Genomic DNA, 20,478 nt, shown 5'->3' on the forward strand with positions numbered 1-20,478 from the left:
GGAATATTTCAAGTTCTCTCTTCTAGCTATTTTGAAATGTATAACACATTGTTGCTAACTATAGTCATCCCATTCTGCTATCAAACATAAAAACATACACCTTCTATCTAACTGTATGTTTGTATCCATTAAACAACCTCTCATCATCCTCCCCTCCCCACCACACCTCATTCCAGCCTCTGGTATTTATCATTCTACTCTCTGTCTCCATAAGATCAACTTTTTTAGCTTTCACATATGAGAGAGAACATACAAAAATTATTTTTCTGCATCTAGCTTACTTCACTTAACATAATGAACTCCAGTTCCATCCATGTTGCTCAAAGTGACAGTTTCCTTCCTTTTTAATGGTTTAATAATATTCCATTGTGTACATATACCACATTTTCTCCATCCATTCATCCATTGACACTTAGGTTAATTCCATATATTTGCTATTGTGAACAGTGCTGCAACAAACATGTGAGTACGGGTATGTCTTTGATATACTGATTTATTTTTCTATATATCCACACACACACAGAAATTCAAGCAACTAAGTGATGTTGTTTGATGTTCAAACTAAGTGATGTTAATTGCCACACTGTCTTCCACAATGGTTGATCTAGTTTACACTCCCACCAACAGTGTAAAAGTGTTCCTATTTCTCCACATCCTCTCCAGCATCTGTTGTCTCCAGATTTTTTAATGATCGCCATTCTAACTGGTGTGAGATGGTACCTCAATGTGGTTTTGATCTGCATTTCTCTAATGACCAGTGATGACGAGCATTTTTTCATATGTTTATTGGCCTCATATATGTCTTCTTTTGAAAAGTGTCTGTTCATATCCTTCACCCACTTTTGAATGGGCTTGTTTGTTTTTTCCTTGTATATCTGCTTTAGATTCTGGATCTTAGTCCTTTGCCAGATGGGTAGATTGCAAACATTTTTTCCGAATCTGTTGGTTGCTGATTCACTCTAATGACTGTTTCTTTTGCCGTGCAGAAGCTGTGGAGTTTGATTAGGTCCCCTTTGTCTATTTTGGCTTTTGTTGCCAATGCTTTTGGTGTTTTAGTCATGAAGTCCGTGCCTATGCCTATGTCCTGAATGGTTTTGCCTAGGTTTTCTTCTAGAATTTTTATGCTGTTATGTCTTATTTTTAAGTCTTTAATCCATCTAGAGTTCATTTTAGTGTAAGGTGTCAGGAAGGGGTCCAGTTTCTGCTTTCTGCACATGGCTAGCCAGTTTCCCAACACCATTTATTAAACAGGGAATCCTTTCCCCATGCTTGTTTTTGTCAGGCTTGTCAAAGATCAGATGGTTGTAGATGTGTGGTGCTGCCTCCAAGACTTCTGTTCTGTTGCATTGATCTATATCTCTGTTTTGGTACCAGTACCATGCTGTTTTGATTACTGTAGCCTTGTAGTATATTTTGAAGTCAGGTAGCATGATGCCTCCAGCTTTGTTCTATTTGCTTAGAATTGACTTTGCTGTGCGGGCTCTCTTTTGGTCCCATATGAAGTTTAAGGTTGTTTTTTTCCAGTTCTGTAAAGAGGGTCATAGGTAGCTTGATGGGGACAGCATTGAATCTGTAAATTACTTTGGGCAGCATAGCCATTTTCACAATATTGATAACCATGAGCATGGAATGTTTCTCAGTCTGTTTGTGTCCTCCCTTATTTCATTGAGCGGTGGTTTGTAGTTCTCCTTGAAGAGGTCATTTACATCCTTTGTAAGTTGTACTCCTAGGTATTTTATTCTCTTTGTAGCAATTGTGAGTGGCAGTGCATTCTGATTTGGCTCTATTTAAGTCTGTTATTGGTGTATGGGAATGTTTGTGATGTCTGCACATTGATTTTGTATCCTGAGACTTTGCTGAAGTTGCTTATCAGTTTCAGGAGATTTTGGGGTGAGACACTCTAATGATAGTTTCTTTTGCTGTGCAGAAGCTCTTAAGTTTAATTAGATCCCATTTGTCTATTTTGGCTTTTGTTGCCATTGCTTTTTGTGTTTTAGTAATGAAGTCCTTGCCTATGCTTATGTCCTGAATGAAATTTATTATTAATTCCTTTTCTGGAATTTTATAAATTTCTTTTTGGTTGGAATTTGTTAGTGGAAATGATTATATTCCTTTGAAGTTGTCATATTTCCTTGCTTTTTAATATTTCCTGTGTTTGTACATTGATAACTGCACAGTCACTTCTTCCAATTTTTTAAATTTGATTTCATAGGGGAGGAATTTTTCCTGAAGTTATATCTATTGTGTTGATTGGGCACTTTGGATTTGATTCTGGGTGCATGCAGTACTGTAGTTTCTGTATGATTACATCAGTGGTGTCTGTGATTTCCTTGGTGGCATAGGGTGCATGTGTTAATGGGGGCTGTGGTAAAGTTTTACTGGGGACTGCGACATCAGTTGGGCCAGTCTTAAAGCCCCAGTGATGGCAACAGTAGGCTAAGCGTGCCTGTCCTTGAGCCCCAGGGTGGCATACACTAGTTCTGGTGTTAGCAGGTCCAAGCTGGCCAATTCTTGAGCCTCCAGGTGGCTTGCTTGGGTGCTGGACAGGACAGTAGTGAGTTGGGTGGGTAAGCATGTTCTCAAGCTATTGGGAAGCAGATGTGTGGCATGGTTGATGACAATAGTAGTAGTGGAACAAACTTCTGGGACCCAAGTGGTCCACACTGGTGTTGGCAGTCATTGCAACAAGTTGGGTGGTCCAGTCCTCAGACCTACAGGTGAGTGCCAGCTTTGATGGTAGCACCAGGTTGAATGAGGCCAACCTCAGACCCCAGGAAGAGTGCTCAGGTGCCACTTGTGGTGGACTGGGCTGGGCAATCCCCAGGCCCCTGGATGGTTTTCACAGGTACTGGGGAGTTGGGAAGTAGCACCAAGCTGTGCAGACCTTCCCTCAGGCACCCTGGTGGTGCATGCAGGTGCTAATAGGCAACCATTTTTATTAACAGATAAGGGAAGCAGCCAACATTTTGCCAGGCACATTGGGGAAAAAGCAGAGTTGTCTGGAGACAATTAGTAAGACTTAGTATATAAACCAAGTACTTAAAGAAAGAAAGATTTTGGTGCAAAGTGGCCTGGGGACAGTAGCAACAGGGAACCCACAAAAGAAGATACAGAGACTTGGAGAAGAGGCTCTTTCCTCAATCTCATTTGTTAAGGGTAACTAACTATTCTGTAAGTAGGCAGGAACTGGAGACTGATGTGAAAACCTGCTGTATATTCTTTATACTTCTTGCAAGTAACTGTGTATTTTAAATTGTATTTAATTTCCATTAGTGATTCTAGTCATTCTCAACTAAGACTTTGTTCATTTTCATGAACACTTTCAAGTATGTTCAAAGGGGGACACATGGCCAAGTGAACTCTACTTGTTACAGTTAAGTCACTGATGTCAAGAACAGAAAAATCCAGTAGTTTGAACCTTCCCACATCCACCCTCAAAATTCTGTTTTAGTGAGGCTTAATTCCCAAGATGCTTGGGTCCTAGGAAATAAAGAGCAGAAGTGCTCCATAAAATCAATAGACACTCAGATATTGATTTTGGTTAACTGGCCTCTCAGGAAACTTTCTTTTAACTTTTACTTAAGTCAAGATTTTTAAGTGGAAAGCTAAAAAGAAGTATAAATTAAGGAAGAAGGTGATCAAGAAGGCACTAGGCATTTGGAACTATTTATTATAACAAACAACAAAATACATAATGTTTCAGACACAGTAGAAGTTTATTTATCTTAGCCCAAGGTAGTTCTTTCTCAGTGGAGGTTGTCTTCCTTTCAACCCCCACCTGTCATTCAAAGACTCAGGCTGACAGGGGCTCTGCCATCTTCATCTGCAGTTCCTAAGATCACTATAGTCATCTCCATCCCTGGGGAAAGAGCATGGAAGAGGACTTACATGAAATATCTGTGGGCCAAGACAACAAATGGCACATATCACTTCTGTTCACACTTTTGGCTAGAACTTAGTCACGTGGCATCACCTAACTACAAGGGAGTCTGTGAAAGGTGGCCTTAGCTGAATGCCCAGGAATATGAGGAAACAGATTTTAGTCAGTAGCATCTCTGACACAAAAGTTGCACAAATGTATTGACCACCCCTCAGCCCCTGCCCCACATACAGATACACACACTAACACACACAACCTGGAATACTATTGCTTCATTTCCAAGATGAGTACAGAAAATTAAGAGATAATTACATTTGAAATAATAAGAGTAAGGTAAGAGCTACCATTTACTGAATACTCACTGTGTTCTAGTACCTGTGTTAATCACATACATTATCGTATGTAATCCTCATATCAACTCTAACTTTGCAAACAAGGAAACTGAGACTGAGAGAGGTTAAGGCCTCATACGCAGTCAGTAAACAGCTGGGATTTGAACCCAGGTTGTCTGACTCCAATGTCCATACCCTTAACTACCTCATTATACAATCACAATTGCATCACAGAGGACCAAAATATAAATTGCAATCTGCTCCAAAGTTAAGCCAGGGTTCTTCTATTTTCAATTCCAGGAAAAGGAAGGAATGATCTTCAGATTTTGAAAATTCTCAAGTGAATGAACTTGAAATAGAAAAGCAGGAAAGCCTTTGGCCAAGTTTAGAAATCCTTCGAACTCCTTGGAGTCTGCCATTGAAACCCAGCCTAAGCCTTTCTGGTTTATTTTTAGTTCTTACCAAGCACCATTTCCTGGATCAGTGAAGTAGGTTTAAACATTCTTATGAAGTTTTTGAACCTAGTGAGAATTTTTTAACTGAGTAAGGAAGTAATGCAGCTAAACCATGGGGCAAAAATATCTAAAATAAGAGCCCAACATTTGAGCAGTAAGATGCCATACCTCCCAACACCAGTTGGGCTTTCCTGTGACCCCTGCAAGGTTGAAATCCCCTTAGAAACCCTACTTGTTCCATGAGTCTGTGCCCCTGAGTCTGGGCAGTGAGGGCCCTGTGATTTATTTAGCACCCTTTCCCAGCACTGTCTGGAACCCTAACAGTGTCAATGTAGATCCTTAAACTCTGCAAATATTCCTATAATCTTTGTGGTTTGATCTTGATTAACCATTCATATAGAACTTAACACCCTCAGTGGTCACTCAGGCTAAAACGAGGAGGTGGAAGTAGAGATACACACCAGAAATTCCAAGTGAGCAGGGTTAGTAAATTCTGCTCACCACTGTCCACAGTTAGCAGCTTGTGATGCCTGTCAACACTGGGGCCAGGTCTACCCTTGGGTTTCCATTCAGCATATCATCATGGGCAGTGGTCCTAATCCGAGGCCATTTGCCCTCCTGCTGACACACCTTGCTCACCTATGAAGACTATTTGAAAGACCCATCACCATTTGCCTTTTCTCTGAATCCTCCAGATACTGCCTCTCTAGCTACCCATGTTAACATGCATCATGCTATGTCTGGAGTTGTGAATGGGATTTTTGCCTCCCATTATAACCATGAGAAAAAAGAGGTGAAAGCAAACTTGTCCTGTTACCCATCTGCCTTTTCTTCCATGCAATTGTTTCCTCATGAAGAGAAGTCGAGGGAAGTGAAAACATTAATAGCATATGGCAAATTTTCATGCAGCTGAGTGGTGGATACAAGGGTAATCATTGTATTATTCTAGGTAAACATTTCGTGGATTTTTATTATTTCATAATAAATCCAATATTAATAGAAAATAAGTTAGACTGAGTTTTTTATTTTTATTTCCAACTCAGTTACTCACCAGTGGATCCTGGACTGCATGGACACCCAGATGAAAGGCAATATTGGAGTTATCTGTTGGGTACAAAGAGCTGATGGCCCCAGCTACTGGATACACGTCCAAAGTTATTTTCCTTTACACTGTTTTATACCTTCCTCATATTGTCTTAGGTGAGCTTGTGTTTCTCAACACAACCTCTCAGTCTGCCCCAGTATAGTTCTAGCAATGGCATAATCGTTTTCCTATTAATAATTTCATAGGTCCTTTAATAGGAAAACACCTCTGTTATTGAGCTGGGCAGGCATTTCTCTTTCCCTGTCTTCAATTTTCCTTAGATTTATTCACAGGTTATCTTCTTCAGTAGAATTATAAATAATATCTTTATTAAAGTGCAAATTTTGACAAATAGAATTGGAATTGACTTTTGCATATAGATTTTATCACTTGTGAACTTGCTAAACTGTCTTATTAATTTAATAGTTTTTCTTTGACCACTTTTGGTTCATTTTCTATGTGGAAAATTATGCCAGCCAATAATGACAATCTTGAAGGCTTTTATTTCCTCTTTCTCTCTCATCGTAAAAACCAGGACCTCTAGTACAATATTGCTGAGAAGCAACAATATCATAATTAAGCATCCATGTCTTCACAATTTTTTAAAAATCGCATGTATGGAGAAATAATTTTTATCAGGTAAAATTTATCCTTTCTAGATGTACAGATCTTTGGGTAACTACAACCACAATTAAGATGTAGGATATTTCCATCAGCCCAAAAACTTTTCTCATGTCCCTTTATAGTCAATCCACTGTTTTCCCTAGCCCCAGCTCATGCCAATCATTAATATGCATTTTGTCTCTGTAATTTTGTCTAAATCAATACTTTATTGCTTTTTACAACTGAATGGTATTCCATTTTAAGGATGTAACATTTTTTTTTTCATCCAGTCACCAGTTTACCGACATTTGGGTTGTTTCTTGTTTGGGACAATTATGACTAAAGCTGCTATAAATATTCATATACAACATTTTTGTGGATCTATGTCTAAATTTATTTTGGATAAATAACTAGGAGTGGGATTGCTGAGGTGTACAGTAAGTGTATATTTAACTTTATAAGAAACTGCCAAGCTGTTTTCCAAAGTTGCCGGACCTGGCAAAATAGCTCTTCCACCAGCAATGTATGAAAGTTCCAGTTGTTCCACATCCTTGTCAACACTTAGTATTTTCAGATTTTAAAAAAATGTCATCATTCTTGTATTTATGGTGTATATGGTAGTATTCACTTGTAATTTTAATTTCATTTCCCTAATTACTAATGATGCTGAGCATCTCTTCCTGTACTTAGTAATAGTTGCCATCCATATTTCTTCTTTGGCAAAGATCTATCCAAATCTTTAGCCTATTTTTAAAATTTTAGTTTGATGTTTTCTTTTTCTTTTTCTCTCATTCTTCTTTTTTTTTTGAGATGGAGTTTTGCTCCTGTTGTCCAGACTGGAGTGCAATGGCATGATCTCGGCTCACTGCAACCTCTGCTTCCCAGGTTCAAGCAATTCTCCTGTCTCAGCCTCCCAAGTAGCTGGGGTTACAGGTGTGTGTCACCACACCAGCTAATTTTGTATTTTTAGTAGAAACGGGGTTTCACCATGTTTTTCAGGCTGGTCTCAAATTCCTGACCTCATGTGATCCACCCACCTTGGTCTCCCAAAGTGCTGGGATTACAGGCATAAGCCACCACACCCAACCTTGTTTTCTTATTATGTTTTTCAGAGTTCTCTATCAATTCTAGATACTGATTCTCCTCAGATTCTGTCTTTTAAGCATTTTCCCCCAGTCTCTAGATTGCTTTTCAAATGTTCTTAGCAGTCTTTCAAAAAGCTGAAGTTTTTGATGTGCTGTTGTTTAACTTTGTCTTCTCTGGTTTGTACTTTTTGTCTCCATTAAGAAATCTTGGCCTCAATCAAGTTCACAAAGAGTTTTTCCTATGTTTTTATCAAGGATTTTTAAAGTATTGTTGGGTTTTACATTTCAGTGTATAGTCTTTCAAGTTACATGGTGCAGGTTATGGATAGAGATTCTTTTCATTTGTTTGCTTAGTTTTGTTTTTTCCAATTATTATTATTCATTCTTCCTGTGGAACACTTCTGAAACCAAATGTGTGGAGTTCTTCCACACCAACAATTCTCCAACTCTCCAGGACACCAAGTTGATGTTCAATGATTCAATTCAATCCTGGCACTAACAACTCAAAGTCAACACCACACCCCACAGATTAAGGGGTCAGTTCTACAAAACTGCCTCTCACTACACATGCCATTCAGAAGTCCCAGGTCTCCTGTACCTCTCACCAACCAGCAATGCATCAGAGATTTCCATGACTCCATCCTTGGGTTGAATAATTTGCTAGAATGACTCATTGAACTCAGGAAAACTGTTTACTATTGCCAGTTTATTATAAAGAATACAACTAAGGAACAGCCAGATGGAAGAGACGCATAGGGCACACCACCCTCCCAGAACCTCTAATGTGTTCAGCACCTGGAAGGTCTCTGAACCCCATGCTTAAAGGTTTTTATGGAGCTTCCGTTACATAGCCATGATTGATTAAATCATTAGCCTTTGAATAATTGGTGATTTAATTCAATTTCCAATCCCTCTCTACTCCCTTGATGTCTGTCAGGAGATGAGGCTGAAAGTTCCAAATCTCTAATCACACCTTGGTTTTTCTGGTGACCAGCCCTCATTCTGAAGCTACCTAAGAGCCTACAGTCTCAGTCATCTCATTAGTATACAAAAAGACACTCTTATCACTCCAGAGATTCTAAGGGTCCTGAAGCTCTTGTGTCAGGAGCCAGGACTAAGGCCAAATATTATAATAAAAGCTGCTTCTATCACCCCTGTCACTCTGAAAGTTTTAGAAGCTTTGAGCCAACAACCAGGGACAAAGATCAAATATATATTTCACAATATCGCAACAATGAGTGCCTAGTTTTTCCAGCATCATTTGTTGGAAAAAATGTATTTTTTTCTTCATTGTATTGTCTTTACATTCTTGTTAAAAATCAATTTTACAGATATATGGTTTCTGAAGGTGTATATATGCAAACACACATAACACACATACAAACTCTATTTGGTATTGTTGATGTATATGTATATCCTTTCACCATTACCACACTGTCTCAATTATTGTAGCTTTATATTAATACAGAAATTAGGTAGTTTGAGTCCTCCAACTTTGCTCTTTTAAAAAAATTGCTTTGGCTATTCCATTGCCTTTGCTTTTCTACATACATTTTAGAATTAGATTGACAATTTTCATAAAATTGCCAGCTCAGATTTTGATTGAGTATTAAATCTATAGACTAACTTAGGGAGAACTAATATCTTAACGATGTTGAGTTTTCTAATCCATTAACGGTATAATTCTTCATTTATTTAGCTCTTTTTGCTATCTCTCATCAATGTCTTGTAGTTTTCAGCATACAAATTTAGTCAGTATTTGTAACATTTATCTCTAGTATTTTATGTCTTATATATATATCAATGGTTTTATTTTTAGATTTCTATTTTCAAATGTCTATTGCTAGTAAATAGAAAAACACTTATCTTTAAATATATTGACTTTGTATCTTAAGATCTTGCTAAATTCACTTATAAGACCCAAAAACATCTTTACAGGTTTTGGGGGTATTTTATACATGTGCAATTACATTGTTTGTGAATTAAGAAAATTTTACTGCCTTCCTTCCAATCAATACAACTTTTATTTCTTTTTTTTGAGACTGAGTTTCGCTCTTGTTACCCAGGCTGGAGTGCAATGGCACAATCTCGGCTCACCGCAACCTCCGCCTCCTGGGTTCAGGCAATTCTCCTCCCTCAGCCTCCTGAGTAGCTGGGACTACAGGCACATGCCACCATGCCCAGCTAATTTTTTGTATTTTTAGCAGAGATGGGGTTTCACCATGTTGACCAGGATGGTCTCGATCTCTTGACCTTGTGATCCACCCGCCTCGGCCTCCCAAAGTACTGGAATTACAGGCGTGAGCCATGGCACCCGGCCCAACTTTTATTTCTTTCTCTTGCCTTGTTGTGCTAGCTGGGACCTCCAGTATGATACTGTATAGGAATAGTAGGAGGAGACATCCTTGCTTTATTTCCAATCTCAATGAAACTATTTTAGTCTTTCACCATTAAGTATGATATTAGCTATAGGTTTTTGGTAAATGTTCTTTATCAATTTAAGGAAGTTATCTTTTTTAACTAGTTTACTGAGAGTATTTAACACAAAGAGATATTGTGCTATATTTCAAATAATTTTTCTGCATCAATTGAAATAATATATTTTGTTTCTAGTCTGTTAATGTGAAATCGATTTATTTTAAAATTTTGAAATCTTAAAGTCCCAGGATAAACCCCATTTGGATAAGATATATAATCCTTTTTATATATTGCTAGACTCAATTTGCAAATATTTTGTTAAGAATTTTTGTGTCTACATTTATGTCGGTTATTAGTCTTTAAATATCTTTTATACAATGTCTATATATACTTTTGGTATCAAGGTCACGCTAGCCTTATAAAATGAATTGGGAAGTATTCTCTCCTCTTCTATTTTCTGGAACAGTTTGGTTAAAACTTTTATTATTTCTGCCTTAAATGTTTGGTAGAACTTACCAGAGAAGCTGTGTCTATTAATTGCTACATTAAAAAACAACCCCAAAATTTAGCATCTTAAAACAACAAACATTTTTTATTTCCCAGCTTGTGTGAGTCAGGAATTTGGGAGCGGCTTATGCCAGGGTGGCTCCGGCTTAAGGTTTCTCATGAGGTTGTAGTCCTGTGATAAGCAAGGACAGCAGTCATCTTGAGATTTAACCAGAGTTATAGGATCTGCTTCCAAGATCACACACATGGCTGTTGGCAGGGTTCAGTTCCTCGTAGGTTGTTACACTGGGGGCCTCATTTTCTCACAATACCATGTGGGACTCATTCTTAGAGTTGCTCACAACATGACAGCTTGCTTTGCCCAAGGCAAATAATGAGAGAAAAGAGAGAGAGAGAGAGAGAGAGAGAGAGAGAGAGAGATGACACAAGATAAAGGCCATTTTAGGTTTGTTTTTTGTTTTTATAACCTAACCTCAGAAGTGTTATCCCATTCCATCACTTCTGCTATATTTTATTTGAAAGTCAATTAACAAATTTATTTGACACTCAAGAACAGGAAAATACACAATGATGCAAATATCAGGAGATGGGGATAATTGGAGACCATCCTGGAGACTGCCTACCATACCATCTGTACCAGCAATTTTCCTTTCAATTTCCTTCATATATATAGACTCTTCAGGTTCATTTAGTCCTTCTCCAGAGAGGTTTTAGTCATTTACATCTTTTACAAAACTTTTCCATTTTGTCTAGGTTATCACATTTGTTGGCATAAACTTGTTCATAATATTCTTTTCTTATCATTCTGATGTGATCTGTAGTGATGCTTCCCTTTTCCTCCACATGTAAGTCATTTGCAACATCATTATTGTTTTTTCTTGGTCATTTTGAGTAGAGGCTTGTCAATTTTACTGATCTTTTGAAAGAACAAACTTTGCATTTCATTGATTTTTCTTGATTGATTTCTGCATTCAATTTTATGACTTCTGCATTTAATTTTATTGATTTCTGATATTATTCTTATTATTTCCTTTTCTGTCCTTGATTCAGGTTTATTTTACTTTTTCTGATTCCATAAGGTGGAAGCTTAATTATTTATTTGATATTTTTTCTCTTTTTCAATACAAGCACTTAATAAGTTTTCCTCTTGCTTCTTCTTTAGCTGCATCTGACAAGTGTTGATAAGTATGTTTTTATTATTACACTAAATCTCCCGTCTTTCTAGTTGTTTTTTATTCATTCCATCTGTTTCTAGTTTCCATTCTTCTTATGTTTTCTTTTGAATCAATTGACTATTTGCTATGGTTTCCTTTTATTTCCATCCTAGGCATCTTACTTGTACCTCCTTTAAAATTTTTTTATTGATTTTCCTAGGGTTTATAGTATAAAATTTTATCAAACCTCACTTTCAAATAATCTTATACTACTTCACTAAAGCATAAAAACCTTATGATAGTATACTACCAATTCTTCCCTCCCACACTTTGTGCTATAATTTTATTTTCAAGTATTATAAACTTCATAATACAAGTAGCAAATTTTGCTTTAGGGAGCAAGAAGTATTTTATAGCAATGAAAAACAAGAAAAAAAAGTATTTTATAGTTATCTTCATTTTTACCATTTCTGGAGTTCTTAATTTCTTTGTATGACTCTAAGTTCCTGAATGGTCTAATATTCCTATGCCTACAGAACTTCTTTGTAATACAATTCTGGCAATAAATTATTTTGTTTTCTTCATTCTGAAAAAGTTTTTACTTCATCCTCACCGATTACAAGTATTTTCTCTGGGTATAAAATTCTGGGCTAACAGCTTTAGAAAAAAAATCCTTAAGATGGAGTTTCGCTCTTGTTACCCAGGCTGGAGTGCAATGGCGCGATTTTGGCTCACCACAACCTCCACCTCCTGGGTTCAGGCAATTCTCCTGCCTCAGCCTCCTGAGTAGCTGGGATTACAGGCACGCACCACCATGCCCAGCTAATTTTTTGTATTTTTTTAATAGAGACGAGGTTTCACCATGTTGACCAGGATGGTCTCAATCTCTTGACCTTGTGATCCACCCGCCTTGGCCTCCCAAAGTGCTGGGATTACAGGCTTGAGCCACCTAGGATTACAGCACCCAACCCCTATGCTATATTTCTTACCATTGCTCCTCATGTGTAAAGTGCATTTCTTCTCTTGCTGTCCTCAATAGTTTATACCTTTGATTTTTAGCAGTTTGGATATAAGAAGCCATGTGTGTGTGTATGTGTGTGCATGCACATGTGTGTATGGTGTTTATCCTGCTTGGAGTTCTCTGAGCTTCCATTTTATGTTGCCCCACAGATCTTGGATGTTATTTTTATTCTTCACTCCTTTCTTATTTGTGTTTCATTATGGATAGTTCTTATTACTCTATCTTCAAGTTCATGGAGTCATGATAACTATGGTGATTCTACTAATAAGCCTGTCTACTAATAAGTTTCTCTCTATTAGCACCAACACTGGGATCATCTCTGAAACTCATTCTGTTAATTGCTTCACCTATTGACAATCATTTGTTTCTTTCTTTGCCTTTTTGTGTACCTTAGAGATTTTTTTAATGAGTGCCAGTACAAATACTATATAACACAGTCTCTACTATTCTAAGCACATTGTGCTTTAACATCAACAGAAAGGATGTCCACTCAGAGACCCCATCCAAAAGTCACCAAATTCAAAGACCAAAGGTAGATAAATCCACAAAGATGGGAAGAAACCAGCAGGAAAAAAAATGAAATTGCCAAAAACCAGTACACCTCTCCTCCGAGGGATTACAACTCCTCACCAGCAAGGGAACAAAACTGAATGGAGAATGAGTTTGACAAATTGACAGAAGCAGGCTTCAGAAGGTGGGTAATAACAAACTTCTCTGAGCTAAAGGAACATGTTTTAACCCAATGCAAAGAAACTAAGAACCTTGAAATAAGGTTAGACGAAATGCTAACTAGAATAATCAGCTTGGAAACTGAACAACCTGCTCCTGAATGACTACTGGGTAAATAATGAAATGAAGGCAGAAATATAGATGTTCTTTGAAACTAATGAGAAAGAAGACACAACATACCAGAATCTCTGGGACACATTTAAAGCAGTGTCTAGAGGAAAATTTATAGCACTAAATGCCCATATGAGCAGTGAGGAAAGATCTAAAATTGACACCTTATCATCAAAATTAAAAGAGCTAGAAGAGCAATATCAAACAAATTCAAAAGCTAGCAGAAGACAAGAAATAATTAAGATCAAAGCAGAACTGAAGGAGAACGAGATACAGAAAACCCTTCAAAAAAATCAATAAATCCAGGAGCTGGTTTTTTGAAAAGATCAACAAAATAGGTAGACCACTACCCAGACTAATAAAAAAGAAAAGAGAGAAGAATCTAATACATGCAATAAAAAATGATAAAGGGGATATCATCACTGATTCCACAGCAATACAAACCACTATCAGAGATCCTTACAAACACTTCAATGCACATAACCCAGTAAATCTAGAAGAAACGGGTAAAATCCTGGACACTTAAACGCTCCCAACACTAAACCAGGAAGAAGTTGAATCCCCGAATAGACCAACAACAAGGTCTCAGCCAAAAATCTCCTTAAGATGACAAGCAACTTCAGCAAAGTCTCAGGATACAAAATCAATATGCAGAAATCACAAGCATTCCTACACAACAAAAACAGAGAGCCAAATCAAGAGCGAACTCCCATTCACAATTGCTACAAAGAGAATAAAATACCTAGGAATACAACTAACAAAGGGTGTGAAGGACCTTTTCAAGAAGAACTACAAACCACTCCTCAAGGAAATAAGAGAGGACACAAACAGATCGAAAAACATTCCATGCTCATGGTTAGGAGGAATCAATATCGTGAAAATGGCCATACTGCCCAAAGTAATTTATAGATTCAGTTTTATCCCCATCAAACTACCAGTGACCTTCTTCACAGAACTGGAAAAAAACACTTTAAACTTCATATGGAACCAAAAGAGAGCCCGCATAACCAAGGCAATCCTAAACAAAAAGAACAAAGCTGGAAGCATCATGCTACCTGACTTCAAACTATACTACATGGCTACAGCGTGGTACTGGTACCAAAACAGAGATATAGACCAATAGAACAGAACAGAGGCCTCAGAAGTAACGCCACACATCTACAACCTCACAAAACAAGCAATGGGGAAAGGATTCCCTGTTTAATAAACAATGTTGGGAAAACTGACTAGCCATGTGCAGAAAGCAGAAACTGGACCCCTTCCTTACACCTTATACAAAAATTAACTTCAGATGGATTAAAGATTTAAACATAAGACCTAACACCATAAAAACCCTAGAAGAAAACATAGGCAATACCATTCAGGACATAGTCATGGGCAAGGACTTCATGACTAAAACACCGAAAGCAATGGCAACAAAAGCCAAAATAGACAAATGGGATCTAATTAAACTTAAGAGCTTCTGTACAGCAAGAGAAACAATCATTAGAATGTACCAGCAACCACCAGAATGGGAAAGAATTTTTGCAATCTATCCATCTGACAAAGGGCTAACATCCAGAATCTACAAAGAACTAAAAGAAATATACAAAAAAATAAAAACATACAAAAAGTGGGCAAAAGACATGAACAGACACTTTTCAAAAGAAGACGTTTATGCAGCCAACAAACATGAAAAATGCTCATCATCACTGGTCATTAGAGAAATGCAAATCAAAATCACATTGAGATACCATCGCATACCAGTTAGAATGGTGATCATTAAAAAATCTGGAGACAACAGATGCTGGAGAGGATGTGGAGAAAAAGGAACACTTTTACACTGTTGGTGGGAGCGTAAATGAGTTCAACCATTGTGTGGCTATTCCTTGAGGATCTGGAAATAGAATTACCATTTGACCCAGCAATCCCATTACTGGGTATATACCCAAAGGATTCTAAATTGATGTATTATAAAGACACATGCATATGTATGTGTAGCAAAACTTGGAACCAACCCAAATGCCCATCAAAGATAGACTGGATAAAGCAAATGTGGCATACATACACCATGGAATACTATGCAGCCATAAAGAAGGATGAGTTCATGTTCTTTGCAGGATCATGAATGAATCTGGAAACCATCATTCTCAGCAAACTGACACAAGAACAGAAAACCAAACACCACATGTTCTCACTCATAAGTGGATGTTGAACAATGAGAACACATGGACACAGGGAGGGGAACATCACACACTGGGATCTGTTGGAGGGTGGGGTGCTAGGGGAGGAATAGCAGGGGTTGGGGAGGGATAACATTAGGAGAAATACCTAATGTAGGTGACGGGGTGATGGAGGCAGAAAACCACCATGGCATGTGTATACCTGTGCAACAAACCTGAACGATCTGCACATGTATCCCATAACTTAAAGTACAATTTTTAAAAAATGGGGCCACAGTCCAACAGGCATAGGAAACTGAATCCTGCCAACAATCATGTGAGCTTAGACATGAATCCTTACCATTGACCTTTCAGATGAGAACCTCAGCCCCAGTTGACCCATTTACTGCAGCCTCATGAGAGAACTTGAAGCACAGCTGCCAATTAAGCCCTGCCTGGATCCCTGACCCACAGAAATTGTGACATAATAAATGTGTTGTTTAAACCACTGAGTTTGTGATAACATCGTTATGCAGTGACAGATAACACAATATGTTTTTTACATATAAATATGGGTGAGACTCCTCTTCGATTAGGTCATTAGTGTAGGAGACTTGAGGAGTTAAAGAATATTTTTGCCAGGCTTCTGACTTGATTAGTTGGAGCTATGGCCTAGATATTAGAATATTTCAAAATGACAGATGATTCTAACGTGCAGCAAAGTTTAAGAAGCACCATAAAGACAGTTTTTCATGTTTTTCTTCTTTTTCAACTGTCACTTTTTTTATATTCTCAGATTCTCTTCTATAAATCACTTTGCCTCAATACTGGCTCTTTGGCCTGCCTGGGCATGCACAGCCCTTCCTTCCCTTATGCATACCCAAACTTCAGTACTTTGTTCTAGTCATTTAGTATTGACAAGCCCAGATCTTTGTAGGGTGTCTATAGACAGTGACACTCAGAAAAGGAATAGTAAGTCTCTGTGGCTCCTGCCCCTCCACACAGTAATACTCAGCTGGAGAGGTGCAGGATGGCAGCGTCTGTCAGGAGAGAAAGAGGAGTTGAAAATCTGGGATGAGATGGAGCACTTTTGGCCCATGAGGAACACATCCTAACACAGTTTAAGAAGTTTCAAGAAACCATCAAATATTCTAGAGTATAACAAGTAACAGAGGAAGAGCAACCATCAGAAGGACATACAGTAAATGCTGGGTCTGAAAAATTCTGGAGGAACAATGGCCTTTCTCCTTCCCTTGATAATTTACTGCATCATGATTGTCATTTCCTTAGTGCCGGTATTTAAGGGCATATGTTTGTGCATATCTGGGTGCAGTATATAGAAATATCAAATTGTTTCCTTATTTTTCCTAGTTAGAATGGCTGGTAGCTGGCTTGTCCTAACTTATAAGTGTATTTCTTATTTGTGTTCATAATAAGTCATGGAAGACGCTGGACAGAAATCTGCTGAGAGTGATATGATTATGATGTTAATGGTTTGGGACCTTGAAGCCCCCAAACCACAAGGCCATAATAACCTAACTTGGGGGAGAAAATCCTGACCTGGCTGGAAGCCAAAGGGACAGCTGATAAGAAACACAGCCTGGGCTTGCATGTGTGCCACTGTCTTCCTGCTCTGCTCTGTGGCATCATGCTCTGCTGACCGCCCACTCTATAAGACCAGCCTCACTGCCCATCTCCAGACACTGCTGCTGACTGTGAGTGATAATTATCTCCTCTCCCCAATCCTAACTGCTAAATTGTGCCAGTGGTTAGGCATTGATTTATGGCTTGTTTGCTGTTAAAACTAGCCTACATAAAATGGAAAACAATTTAAATAGTACCTTGCTGTGAGAGTTTTTATCCTTTCTTTACCCTTCTCTTGGACAAAAACCTATGAGATTAAGGCAGCACTATGCCTCACTCCCAACAGAGCTAAATTGCTCTGTGTCCTACCCAAAGGGCCATCTATCACAGGGCATAAAGCATAGTGGTTGGGAACATGCACGTTGACATTGATAGAATAAGGTTTCCCAGCTCTGCCATTTACTAGCTTTATGACTCTCAGGCAAGTTGCTTAACCACTCTAGGCCTCTGCATTCTCATCTGCTCAGAACAGTATCTGACACATGTTAGTTGCTTAACAAATAGAAGCTATTATTATTGCTACTTAGACTTTTTCACCCAGAGGTGTAATCTGTCCAGACACACTATCACAAACTGAGGTATAGTTCACCCAGATTATAAAATTATTATCTCTGATCCCCATCCTTTCCATCAGTGTAGAGATCAATCCCTGGGTAGTGACTTCACTCATATTTAGTTACTCATCCAATATTTCTGTATCTGGAAGTCAAAATGCCCATTTGTTCTTAATGAGTGCCTCTTACACATGTAAAGCATAATGCCAGGTGCTGGAAGATACAAAAACCCATAAGACTTATGAGCTTGGAAGTGGATCCTTCCCCATTCAAGCTTTCAGATAAGACCTCAGTCCTGATTGAAACATTAATTGTAGCCTCATAAGAGACCTTGATGTGTAGCCCCCAATTAGATCATGCCTGAGTTCTTGACCTACAGAAATGGTGGAATAATAATAAATGTGCATTGTTTGAGACACTGAGTTGGTGGTGATATTGTTATTAGAAGCAACTGCCTCTAATAGCTTACAATCTCTTTAGGGAAACATGACACACCTACTACAAGTTAGCCAACAGTAGGAAGTACCATTTAATGAATGGTACAAAAATGTTTAATTTCCAAGCTGATCTGTGATTAATCTATATGTGGAATTATTACTACTTAATGATAACTAATAAATATAGTATTGAGGCCTTAAACTCTAAAATATAGTATTGAGGCCTTAATTGCATGTGTTTAAATTCAGATGTTAGTTGTTTAAAAAAAATTAACTTTATAGCAGGCAGGTATTGTGCCATCTTTAGTCATCTATTAAACACACAAAAGAAATAGATATATAAGGTAAGATTGAAAAAATATTTGTGCAAATTTTACTATTGTCATAGGGTTTTCTTTTGCTACTCACAATCTAGGGCAGGTTAGTTTTGATTCATTTTGACTCATCAAGCTTTCTTTTGACTACCTGTAGCCTAAAAGGAGTCTGAGTCATGGTCACTGAGAAATGATGAGGGAAGAAGGAAGACCTCTGATTCTTAGTAGCTTAGCTTCAATTTGGTCAAAGCAAAATATCACTATAAAGGTTTTTCTGGCTTCCCATAATCCTCTGCTAACTGTATTATGGAAATGATGGTAATTACTTCAAAGTCCCTGGTGATTCTTGGGTCTTTGGTGCTGTTCATTATCAATTCACCTCAGTCAACCAGCTGTCTCACGGACTTGCCTTTTGTACCAAGCCTTTAATGAAACTGGCATTTGTGTCAATAAACTTTAAGCCCATCTTGCTGAGATAATTATCTGGGTCACTCAAATTTCAGCTACTTCAAATAATTACAGCTTTTAGCCTTGAATATAAGGTGATGATTAAAGGAGAGGAATCAAGGGTCCCTGTGCCCAAGTCAATTAGATGAAAATGCTGGCCGGTCTCAACTCAGGCTTCTGATTTGAATGCATAAACCTCTGGGCTATGTCAGGGCCTCACAGAGAATAAGTCACTCACAAAATACACATTTGTTTGGCTGAACCATGATCTAATTGCAGACACAACAATTTCACCATATTAGCTGTTAAGGGGAAAAGTCATCTCACGAACATTAGGACTGCTTTGTGATACAATGGCACTAGGGACCAACAACCAGAGTCCTATTCCATTTTCCATAAGAAGAACAGAGAGTATAGCAAAAAATCTCTATATAGATTTTTAAGCTATCCACATCCAGGGGCTAAAGATGAATTTTATAGTCTCACTAGACTTCTTTTCTATGGCTTAGTAAAACTTCAAGAGACTGCTTTTGTCATTTCATGGTCCCTGTATATTCAGTGTAACAAATTTCCCAATTGCACAAGACGTATTCTCACTTTGGTGAAAAGCTTGAAAGGTTCAGGGAAAAAAAAATGTATCTTTGGAGACCAGGAAATTGTGACACTTAAATCCCTTTCCTTCCATGGACTAGAAAGGCAAAGCCCTTTATTAATCACCCCCACCCCCACCTCCATCTCCACCTGTCAACGTTTAAAACTGGAGACTAATGGCAGACAGGCTTCTCCTGCAGATCGTAATTGCCTTTCCAACAGAGAAGCTATCTCCAAAGCAACCAAGATATGAGCTATGAATTCAAGCCGAGACTTTCTATGTAAATTGCTTGCAGTGAAATTGAAATTTCCAAAGAAAGCTGCATTGATTCAGTCTATTAAATGCATTCCTAGCTCAGATCCAGGGATGCGCTCTAGCAGCTGGGAAACTGTCTGTGCTTCATATATTGTACATGGAGATAAGACCTTAGTGCTTTATAACCTGGTCTTAAATTTAAAAAGAAATGCAGCCGTTATTCATAATATAATTCAATAATCATTGTTCATTATCTAAAGCAGTCAGACTGTCCACAGCTGCCCACATTAGTCCCAAAGTGAAAAAATGTGCAGTTTTACACACCCTCACCTCACATTGGCTTTCTTCTTTTCCACATTAGCTTTCTGTGATTTTGTGCAAAGTAGTTTTGGTCTTGGGCATGTTTTGACTGTTTAGTATCAAATCTTTCTGTAGGTTTTTCCATTTTGTTTCATTTTCCTAATATTTTTGCCACAAATCCCTCTATCCCCAAAACAGGATCTAGGGTCAGATAATGTTCTATTGCACTAAGCAACGTTATTGTTCAATTATAATAATACAATTTGCTTAGAAAACCAGGCATAGGGCATGAGATATGTGAAACCTTGGGGGCACAAAATTTGGTGAGTACTTGATGTAAACCATTGAACTACACACACCTCAGGCTGCCTCCATCAGCCACTAACAGCCCTGCCATCTCCTAAGTCCACCTTAC

The 20,478-nt window shown here is 38.0% G+C and overlaps 1 long non-coding RNA gene across 1 annotated transcript in view; it reads right to left on the bottom strand.

Moving 5' to 3' along the window:
• Positions 1 to 3,697: 3,697 nt before the first annotated feature.
• LOC118148881 (uncharacterized) overlaps positions 3,698 to 20,478 on the bottom strand; it is a 112,865-nt gene continuing 96,084 nt past the window's right edge. Inside the window, exon 3 of the long non-coding RNA XR_004735926.3 lies at positions 3,698 to 3,859. This is a non-coding gene — a long non-coding RNA (uncharacterized LOC118148881). The remainder of the gene's footprint in view (positions 3,860 to 20,478) is intronic.

The sequence above is a fragment of the Callithrix jacchus genome, chromosome 2, assembly GCF_049354715.1.
Source record: "Callithrix jacchus isolate 240 chromosome 2, calJac240_pri, whole genome shotgun sequence".
NCBI lineage: Eukaryota > Metazoa > Chordata > Mammalia > Primates > Cebidae > Callithrix > Callithrix jacchus.